The sequence below is a fragment of the Macrotis lagotis genome, chromosome X (genome assembly GCF_037893015.1).
Source record: "Macrotis lagotis isolate mMagLag1 chromosome X, bilby.v1.9.chrom.fasta, whole genome shotgun sequence".
In the NCBI taxonomy this organism is placed as follows: Eukaryota; Metazoa; Chordata; class Mammalia; order Peramelemorphia; family Peramelidae; genus Macrotis; species Macrotis lagotis.
In genome coordinates, this window is record NC_133666.1 from 339,050,753 (window position 1) to 339,061,423 (window position 10,671).

General features: G+C 37.0%; 1 pseudogene; it reads right to left on the reverse strand.

Moving 5' to 3' along the window:
- Window positions 1–2,741: 2,741 nt before the first annotated feature.
- LOC141499091 (thioredoxin-like protein 1 pseudogene) lies at window positions 2,742–3,610 on the reverse strand (annotated as a pseudogene).
- Between the last annotated feature and the right edge of the window lie 7,061 nt (window positions 3,611–10,671).

Sequence of the window (10,671 nt, forward strand, 5' to 3'; positions counted from 1 at the left end):
ATTATTCTGGGTTTGTCAACATTCTAATTTTTAAATGTATATTAATTATTTCTTTTTATGTTTTATTTTATAACCTGCTATTTATTTCTGCTGTACAGGTTATGCAACTTGTGACATTTATTCCCTTCTAACTTTTTCTCAGAGCTTTTAATGCAATTGTGACCCATTCTGGAACAGTGTCATGTTGTTTTTTGCTCTTGGGATTCTACAGGGTTTTGTCTTATGTGGATCAAGAAATAAGATTTGTAAAGCACAAAGCAACTGCCTAATAAACTCTTGTTTCCTCTTTCTTCCACATCATCACCCTCCCCCCCATCCCCAGTATTGTAGATAAGGTCAGAGTATAGTACCAATATCAACATTCTCATTCTGGGCCCAATGGAAGAGGAAATTCATTCTCTGTCAGCCCCTGCCCAATGTCTTTATCTTCTCCATTTTTCCATTAAAATCTTGACATCATCAAAATATACTGGAATCACTCTCAGACAACTTCCTCTATGATCTGAGATGAAGCTAGAGTTCAAGGAGAGCACATGTATCATATCCCCAACTGGACAGCTAGAAATGCTGTGGAAATAGTCTAGGACTGTCAGGAATTCAACCTCTCTCATTAAGCATCAATATTTTTTCCCTCTTGTAAGAGTGCACTGTTTTGTTTGATAATTTGTTATTCTTTATTAGAAGCCTAATAACTTATGGATTGTCATATTCCAAGCTTTCTGCTCTTTTACATGCTAAATCATGTGTGATTTTGTCTATAGCTCCATGGAGCTAAGATTCTTTTCTTTCTGTTTGCAGTATTTCTTTGACCTGGGAGCCCTGAATTTTGGCTACAACATTCCTGGAAGTAAGGGAGTTGAGTTCACCTTTCAATTTGTTTTGACTTCTCATTTTAAAATACATGAACAGCTTCCCCTCTCTTACCCCCCCACCTTGGCTTCTTGAGCATATTTCATTTTGGGGGGGGGTCTTTTTGGTCTTGGTAGTCTTAACAGTCTTAAGTTATTTCTTCTTGATGTGTTTTCCAAGTCAATTGTTTTCCTTTTGAACTTATTCACATTTTCATCTATTGTTTCTCAGTTATTTTTTTTTAACATTTCTTAATATCTCTGAGAGATATTTGTTTCTCTTTGACCAATTCTAATTTTTCAGGGAGTTACTTTCTTCAATTAAGGTTTTCTTTCTCCTTTGTTCAATTGATTAATTCTTGTTATCTTGCTTCCATAGTTCATTCTTTTTCTATGTTTTCTTGTACTGCTCTCATTTAGTTTTGTTTTTGTTTTTGTTTTTGTTTTTAGGTTTTTGCAAGGCAAATGGGGATTAAGTGGCTTGCCCAAGGCCACACAGCTAGGTAATTATTAAGTGTCTGAGACTGGATTTGAACCCAGGTATTCTCATTTAGTTTTAAATATGATTTTTTAGCCCATTTCCTAAAGCAAGCTTTACTCTTCCATAAATTTTTATTGAATATGTTTAACCTGCACTTTTTTGAGGCTTTTGCTTATAGACCTTTTCTTGTCTTTTTTTTTTCTTCTGTGCTTATGTCCTGAACTCCACTTCATCACAGGATAGTGTTTTGTTTTTTGTTTTTTATGTTTTTGCAAGACAATGGGGTTAATTGGCTTGACCAAGGCCACACAGCTAGGTCATTATTAAGTGTCTGAGGTCAGATTTGAACTCAGGTACTCCTGATTCCAGGGCCTGTGCTCTATCCACTGTTCCACCTAGCTGCCCCCCATGATAGTGTTTTATACTAGGTTTTTTGTTTGTGTCTTTACTCATTCTTCCAATCTACTTCTTGACGTTAGTCTTTATATTAGTGCTAGACTTTATACACTTCTAGGGAGGATGCCTGGCATATTCTTTATATCTTTTTTTTTTCTACTTTCATACTTGCAGCTGGGAGCCTACAGGCTTTCATTTTCCAAGCTGTATGATCCAAATCTGGTCAATTAACTGTCCTCCTGTACGATTATGCAAGTTTCTGAACCAGGTTTATGTCTGTCAGTTTGTTCCCCGTGGTAATTTTCAGTAGACTGTTGCTAGACTTATCAAGCATTAGTCTGTTGGGAGAATGCAGATTTCAAACAACTTAACTGTCAGCTCACCTTTGGTCTGGGACAGCATCACATAACTTTCATTTGCATTCCTGTGAATGATTTCTTTTTCTTTTTCTTTTTTTTTGTTTTAACTCAAAGACATCAAAAATGTGTGGGGGGGATCTTTTTGGTGTGAAAGTTTTCTATTAAGCTATGTAGATTTCTAGTTTGAAGAAACCTTTGGAGTTATCTAGTTCAATTTCCTTTATTTTAACAATGGGGTAAAAGGAATTCCAGACTAGTTAAGTGACTAGCCCAAGGTCATACAATAAGTGGAAAATTTAGATTGAAACATTTTTCATAGAAGTAGGGAAATGACTTGCATTATTTGGACATGTCTTTAAATAGATGCATAAGTACAGTTGTATATGTATGAGTTATTTAAATGAATTGTATGCTTATTTCTACTATTAAAAAAAATCAGCAAAAGTAATGACTTGTATCTAAAAATACATGAATCAGGAGTACAATAGAAACCACTAGTGAAACTATCTGAATGAAAGCATCGATTCATTAGTAATGGCATTAAAGTAGTCATTACAGTAACTGGCTAGGGTCAAGTTGCAAATAAAGAGAAGATCCATTTTGATTGCAATAAGGTTTTTCCAGTGTCTTCTTCATCTCAATGGTTTTTCCCCCTTCTTACCTGAAATCATTCATATCTGTTGCTTGAACAGTAGTAATAAATGTAAAATATGAGACTCATTTCTTCTTCAACTTGATTGGACTGAACAAATAAAGTTACATTGCTATAACATGTTGGAATTTAACATAGAGAATTTGGACAATGCCATGTTTTTTAATATTAGTTCTAGGACTTGAATTGTTCACTTCTTTCTGCCTTTTCAAAATCCATTGATTGTGGTAGATTGATAAATATTTTCTCATACTTAGGATGGTGACAAATAACTGGCCCTTGAAATTTCATGGAATAAAGTTTAACAGTGATAAACTGCTGTTTATCACAATTAAATTCCAACAAGGGTCTTTGCATAAAGTTATCAAATTCATGCTCATCAATTTCATTAAGACATTCACATCCAGCTTTGTTAATAGAGAGCATTAAATCCATATAGCTTTTGGGGAGATTTGTATCTTCATTATTTCCAAAATTGTTTTCAATCCAAAATCATTTTACTTATTTTATGTTTCTCCTAATTCCATAGCATCTGCTTCTGTAAAAGTGGTCAAGATAAACTTTGTTTCAAAAAGAAAGAAATGTGGGTGTTGCCAATTTATTGTTGGTGGCAGCTATTTCCTGGCCCTAAGGTACATCCACTTCCAAAAGACTGTCTGTTGATACTTACTGCTCTGAGCGTTGAAAGCCGTAAATGGTCCACAATCTTTCATAGTGAATCTGATCATTTGGGTTTGGAGTCCATGTCACTTATCTCCTGCTGAAAATTTAGGTTGGTTCAGACTCCCTTCACTTCTACTATGGTCACAGGAGGGGTCTGCAAGGGATTCAAAGTCACAGTACCACTAGCTTCTGGATGGAGGAGAGAGGTCATACTGAGGGAAACCTAGATCTACTTTTAAAATTATGTTTGATAGAATTGTTTTGGAAGTTAACTTCTTCAGGCCTAGAGTAAAGAGGAGGAGATGACAGGAGAGAGAATACCAAATAAAAATTGACCTATGATATTCCTCCTTTAAAAACATTACAAAATATCAGCTAATTTGGATTTCACAGTACTGTTTTGCTAATACTCATTCTACTAATGTTGTAGAATAAAGATATTGCTTCATTTTCCCTTCCCAAATTAAAGGTGAGAATTCATAAAACTTCTGCTTTAAAAAAACTTTTGACAATAGACACAGAGAAATTTAAAACAAATATTATATATCTGCTTAAATTTATAGTGGTCTTGATTCTGATATTTATCCAATGGGACACAAAAAATTTTATAAGAAAGTGAAATCCTTAGTATGGAAATTTCTAGAATGAAATATTAAGTTCCCTAATTATCAGGTGGTTCCTAATATGCCAGTGTGATTTACATCAGAAAAATAAAAATTAATGATTAAGAAAAAATAAACGGAAGTAAATATATTACTATATTATCAGAATGGTTAAAGGAAAATAAGTTGTCAATGGACTTTATTCTATTCACGGATTGAGTAAGAAGTTGAATTTATCAGCTTTACTTGTAGTAAATTGAATTTGACCTCCTGTCTACAATTCTGCCACTTGGGCTTTAACTTGAAAATCTCAATATTGTAGTAAGGTAGCAACTTAGAAAACCACTAACTATGGAAACATATCTTTCTTAATATAGTTGCTCAAAACATGAGTCTTGAATAAGTTGCCACATAAATTCCAGAGTGAGTTGGATTGTACTGGTATCTAAAATAATGAAAAGTGAGTATTATAGCCAAAATGCAAAGAAAGAAATGTTGCTGGCACCATCTTAGTTTAGTCTGATAGGTTTTAATATATGTATTCCATAATTTTCATCTCCTTGTTTCTTGGTTCCTTAGTATTAAAATAATACTATATCTTCCTTAAACGCAAAACTGATAAAGTGATGAGCCTAAATTCTAACTCAATATTAATCCCAACAGTCTCATAAGTTAACAATATATGGCAGGTAGAGAATGTGTATTTTAAGCCTATAGATCCAGAATAGATATTCTGATCCCTCCTTTTCAAAGAAAATTTTAGAGATGTTAGAACTTTAGCATGTTACTCTTGTAAAAGAAAATTGCATAGAATATTCAGATCTAGGGGTAAAACATTTAATTGAGTTACCAAAAATTACAAATATAATTAAAGGTAGAGTAGGGATTAGAACTCAATATCTTAGCTTTCAGGGCTTTGGACTGACTGTCAAATCACATTGTTGGAATTGTCATTAGATATGCAAACTGACAACCTGGAACTAGATCCTTTCTTCATTTTTTAGAGTCCTGGAGTATGAATCCAATAAGTTTTAGGGTCAGGGATGAATTCATTGTTTCTCTTAACATAAAAAAAAAGAAAAACAAAACAACCAATAAAAATTGTTCAGAATAGAAATTAAAGAAATAAGAGGAACTTTCAAGCCATTACTAGAAATAAAATTAATTTTATTAAGCTTATCTTAAAATGAAGATGTTATACTTCCCATTCCAAGATGGCAGAATGCGGAAGGAACCCTCCCAAATTCTCTTTCAAACGAGTAGAAAACTATGTCAGAATGGCTCTGAGAGTAGGGAAGCAGCTTACCAGAATGACAGGACAGGTCTGTGTCACTGGGGTGGGAGGGGAATGAGTTCTAGGAGCAGCTGCCAGCAGCCTCAGAGCAGAAGGTCTGCAGCAAGGCTCCAAGACTGGGGCAATCCACCTGTGAAGTCCTACCCTCCTATAAGTCAGCAGCCTCCAGGCAAGTGGGTAGTTTCCAGTGACCAAGGACCAGCACAAGTCATCAGAAAGGCCTAGTTCCCATTGCTGGCCCACAGTGAAGCCCCACCCCAGGGCTGCCAAACTGGAGACTTTGCTAGTAGAAAGGCCCTGTCACCATAGAAACCCAGAGCAGGGCTACACACCGGGCTAGCAACAAGATTCCCCCCACCAGGGTCAACCAGCAAAGAGACTGTTATGACAGCAAAACAGCAAAAAGGATCTACTCCTGGGGCAGGCTAGCATCTAAATCCAATACCCAGGGAGGCTAACAAAGAAGCCCTACCCCCAAGTACAAGCCAGAGAAAGGAAGCCCTAAAGCCCAGTGAAAGCCAGCAGGAAGACCCTGAGCACCAATACAAAAAAGCCTGTGACAGTGTAGAAACAGAGCCCAACTCTCACATAAAAACACCAAGAAAAGACAGAAAAATGCACAAAAATACCCAAAAGAACTTTACTATAAAAAGTCACTATGGTGATAGGGAGGATCAAAATATAAACTTAGAAAAAGACAATAAGGTCAAAATGGCTATAAGCAAAGCCTTAAAGAAAAATGTAATTTGGTCTTAGGTTCCAGAAGAATTCCTGGAAGAGCTTAAGAAAATAAAAAAATAGAAGAAATGTTGGGAAAAGAAATGAGAATCATGAAAAAAGTCAGAAATATAGGGAAATTATTTTAAAAATTCTGGAAGAAATTAACTCCCTAAAAAATAGAATTGACCAAATGGAAAAAGAACTACAAAAACTCAGAGAAACCAATTCCTCAAAAATTAGATTTGCACAAGTAAAAGCTCATGACCCTAAAAGACACCAAGATATGATAAAATCAAAAAAGTAAATTAAAAAAAATGTAAAATTTCTCATTGGAAAAAGCAGCTGACTTAGAAAATAGATTCAGAGGAGTTAATAAAATTTATTGGACTACCTGAAAGCCATGATTGAATGGAAAAAATTTAAGAAAGTCTTAACACCTTTCAAGAAATCATCAAAGAAAACTGCTTTGATATATTAGAACCAAAGGACAAAACAGAAATTCAAAGAATTCACCAATCACTGCCTAAAATTAAAAAACCTCCCAGGAAAATCATAGCAATGGTAAAAGAGGTTAAAATTTAATTGGAAATTAATCTAATCCTAAAAAATAAGTGGATCAAAGGGCCAATCCTGGATACAATTGATAATTTCATTAAAGAAAATGACAACAATGAGACTATGTGCCAACAGTTATGGGATGCAGTGAAATATAAATGAAATTGATGAAAATCTTTATAAGGGAGGAAAAGATGGGGAGGGATGGTCAAAGCTTAAATCTTAATCTCATCAAAATTGGTCAAATATTGATTAATATGCATGCAATTGTGAGTATTTTAAAAAAGTATTTTAAAAATTCTGGAAGAAATTAACTCCCCCCAAAATAAAATTGATCAAATGGAAAAAGAACTACAAAAACTCAGAGAAACTAATTCCTCAAAAATTAGAATTGCACAAGTGAAAGCTCATGACCCTAACTAAGGAAACCAATCTTAGGGGAAAAAAAAAATGAACAAGCCATCAATGAATGTCCTAAGGGGAAAAAAATCTCCAGACCAGACTGATTCACAGGCAAGTGAATCAATCATCGGTAAGAGATAAAAAATAAATTTCATTCAAAATAAGTATAGACAATGTAAAATACTTGGGAGTCTATCTCCCAAGACAAACCAAAGCAAAAAACGTGAAAAGGGCCTATTTCTACAAAAATATTTATAGCGGCTCTTTTTGTATGGTTAAGAATTGAAAATCCAGGGTGGCTAGCTGGCATAGTGGATAAAGCACAGGCCCTAGAGTCAGTAGTACCTGGGTTCAAATCCGGTCTCAGACATTTAATAATTACCTAGCTGTGTGACCTTGGGCAAGCCACTTAACTCTGTTTGCCTTGCAAAAACATAAAAAAAAGAATTGGAAATCCAAGGGATGCCCATCAATTGGGGAATAACCAAACAAGCTGTGGTATATGATTGTAATGGAATATTATTGTGCTTTGAATTGATAACTGGAAACATAGTGAACAGAACCAAGAGAACACCGAACACAGTAAAAATATTATATGATGAATTCTCATTTGGCTTAGCTATTCTCAGTAATGCAATGATCTAAAACAATCCCAAAAGCATGCTACTGGACCTCTAGAGAAAGAACTGATATTGTTTGATTATAAAACTGAAGCATGCTATTTTTCACTTTAATATTTTTTATTTGTCTTCTCATACAAAATGACTACTATGAAAATATTTCATGTAATTTCATATTTATAACCTGTATCTGATTGCCTAACATGTCAGGGAGGGGTGAAGGCAGGGAAGGGGGAAGGATAGAATTTGGAACTCAAAATTTTAGGTAAAAATGTTTTTTAAAAATGAAGTTTTCAGGTGTTAGGCCTAGAAAACGAATTCACAGTTTCATGATCTAGTTTCAGCATCTATTCATAGTTTGTTTTAGCTGGTCTGAGAAACAAAATAACAAAGATAAGAATTTGTGAAATGAGAAAGTTTAACAGATTGGACTATGTAAAAGAGGTTTACTATACCCTCAAATAGTCATCAGAATAAGCTAACTTAGATTGACTCCGGTTAAATATTCTCTTAGAGAGGTAGCTGGGTGACTCAGTTGACAGATGCTGGACTTGGAGTGAGGAAGACTCATCATCCTGAGTTCGAATGTACCCTCAGCTGTTTGGCCCTGGGCAAGTCACTTCACCCTATGTGCCTCATTTCCTCACCTATAGAATGAGCTGGAGAAGGCAATGGCTAAAGGTGCATAGTCCAACAAAGCAAGCTCTGACATGGGCCATGCCCCAGCTGCGGACTCTGTGCAGTTCTCTGCAGCACCTGTGAGGCAGGTGCTCTAGAGTGGTGGCAAAATCATTACATTGCTCCAGACTGTTTAGGATCTTTAGTGACTTTCCATAGAAAAATATCACTTTTTTGAGGTTTTTTTTGGTTTTTAACTTTTTTTAAAGCAATTCTGGCTCACCAGTAAGATGAGCCCATTTAAGCTCGAGGGCACAAGGCTGCAGGCAGCCCAAGCCTTGTGCTGGAATGGGATGTGACCTCGCCATGACTGCTCTGTCTGGGGGAGAAGCCAGAAGAGCCAAAAAGGGAGAATTGCGTTCTTCCATTTTAGAAGAGCGGGAGGGAGGGTTGGCTTCCCAGGTCCGGGCGGAGCTCTTCCAACGCGGGGGTGGGGGGGGGGGGGCGAATAATGCTTGAAGCCCCCTGGAGCCCAGGGCCCTCAAGCTTTGCTTCCAGCCGGGTCAGTGAACAGTATTTCTTATGTGCTTGGAAAACTGGGAAGAAAGGGACTGTGCACTGGGCAGGCGCAGGGAAGCCTGAGTCTGGGTGGCCTCAACCCCTCCCCTCCCCCAGGGGCCTGTGTACCAGGGGCGGCGCGGCCCGGGGGCCACGTGCACAGGTACGCCTGGCCCCGCCCCAGGGCGGGCCGCGTGCAGGTTGGCCCCAGGCCAGTTTAAGGCTGGGACTAGGGCCGGGGCCGGGGCCGGGGCCGGGGCCGGGCGGCTCCCGTGTTCCTGCGCGGTGGGGCCTGACAGCCGGGCCCAGGGCGGTGGTTGGCGTGGTCCGGGGCTTAGAGGATGAGTGTGGCTGCGGACAACTCGGGAGGGAAAGCCTTCTCCTCGGGGGTCTGCCGCTTTAAGGCACGCTATAGTTTTTGAGGACTTTTTTTTTCCATTTTGTTAAATCAATCAAGCCTTCCCCCAAAGAGATAGTTGGGGATCATTATCCGATGAGTCTTTATAACCTATTCATCAGCTACTAAGAATAGATTTAAATTTATTTTTTTTAAAGCACATTGTTTCTGAAATATTTATTTTTCAGGAGATCTTTTTTCCTCCGTTTTAGAAAACCAAATCACGATGTAGCCATCTTAGCGAATCTGAGGAAGCTAGTCGTAGGGAATTAAACCTTTAAGGCCAGAATTCAGGTTATGTAGGCGGTTGTTTATTTTTTCCACATTCTGACTAAATGGGAGGAAGGCCGTGATTACGGACAACAGGGGTTTGTAAAACTATGAAGTTTAGATACAATAGAGAGCTCTCATAACAGTTTGTGGTTTGGTAGATTTTGGCATAGAATAGGTTTATCGGGCGCTATTGCAAGTCATTTCAGCTCGCCTTTTCTTTCTATATCTGTGTCCTTTTCTATATGGATCTCCCTTTCTTCAATGTGGGGAAGGTATTTGGGGCCGGATGGGGGAGGCAGGTAGGCAGGTAAACCGAGACTATTTTTGTCTAGAGTGTTGTAAATCAGAAAAGAGGGGTTTGAAGGTTACCTGACTGTGGGATCCTGGGTCATTAATCTCTATCTACTTCATTTTACTTCTGTAATAAAATGGAAAGTAATACCTGAAAGAGCTGTTGAGCATCAAAAGAGAATAGGTATATGTATTTTCAGTAGTTTGACAACTAAGCTGCTACAAAAATGTTAGCTGAGGGAATCTCTAGACAATAAAAGTAGATAGCTAAATTTTTGTTCATTTGGCTTATGAACTCTTGATTCAGTTTCTTAGAGCAAATCTTAATTTGATTGTGTTGCTTTCTGTCTCCTTTAAGATTGTAAATCTTTTTCTAGACTTCATGGTTCCTCAGATACCCATCATTAAATATTAATGTTGACACTAATTTGGGGACATTAAAAGATTTGTTTCATTTCTCCAAAATGTTTTTCATTTTAAAACCACGTGCACTACTTTAAAGAAAAAAAATTACTGAGATAGTATTGGCAGAATGTTATAGACATAGTGCCACCTAAATTTCCCTTGTTATTTAACAGAATAGAATCTCTTGATATAGCATTTTTAGAAAATAAGTGGCTGTGTGGGCTAAATGATTGCATAGCTAGAACTAATTGAATGTTTAAACCCAAATTGAATTATGTCAATGTAGAAGTCTCTTTGATCCTATGGAATTACATTTCAACATAACTAGTTTATTTATTAATTTTGCAGTTGATACAAAGCCAGGAAGGATAGAATTCTGGTCAAGTAGTTCTGGGCTCGTCCTGGCCCAGATCATAGAGTCCTTGTTTAGCACTGTTTATGGCTCAATCCTAGATCCAGCTATTGGAGGAAAACAATTTCTTCTTTGGATGATAAACTCTCTCAACCCATAACACTTAAGCAAAAGGATTTAGATGC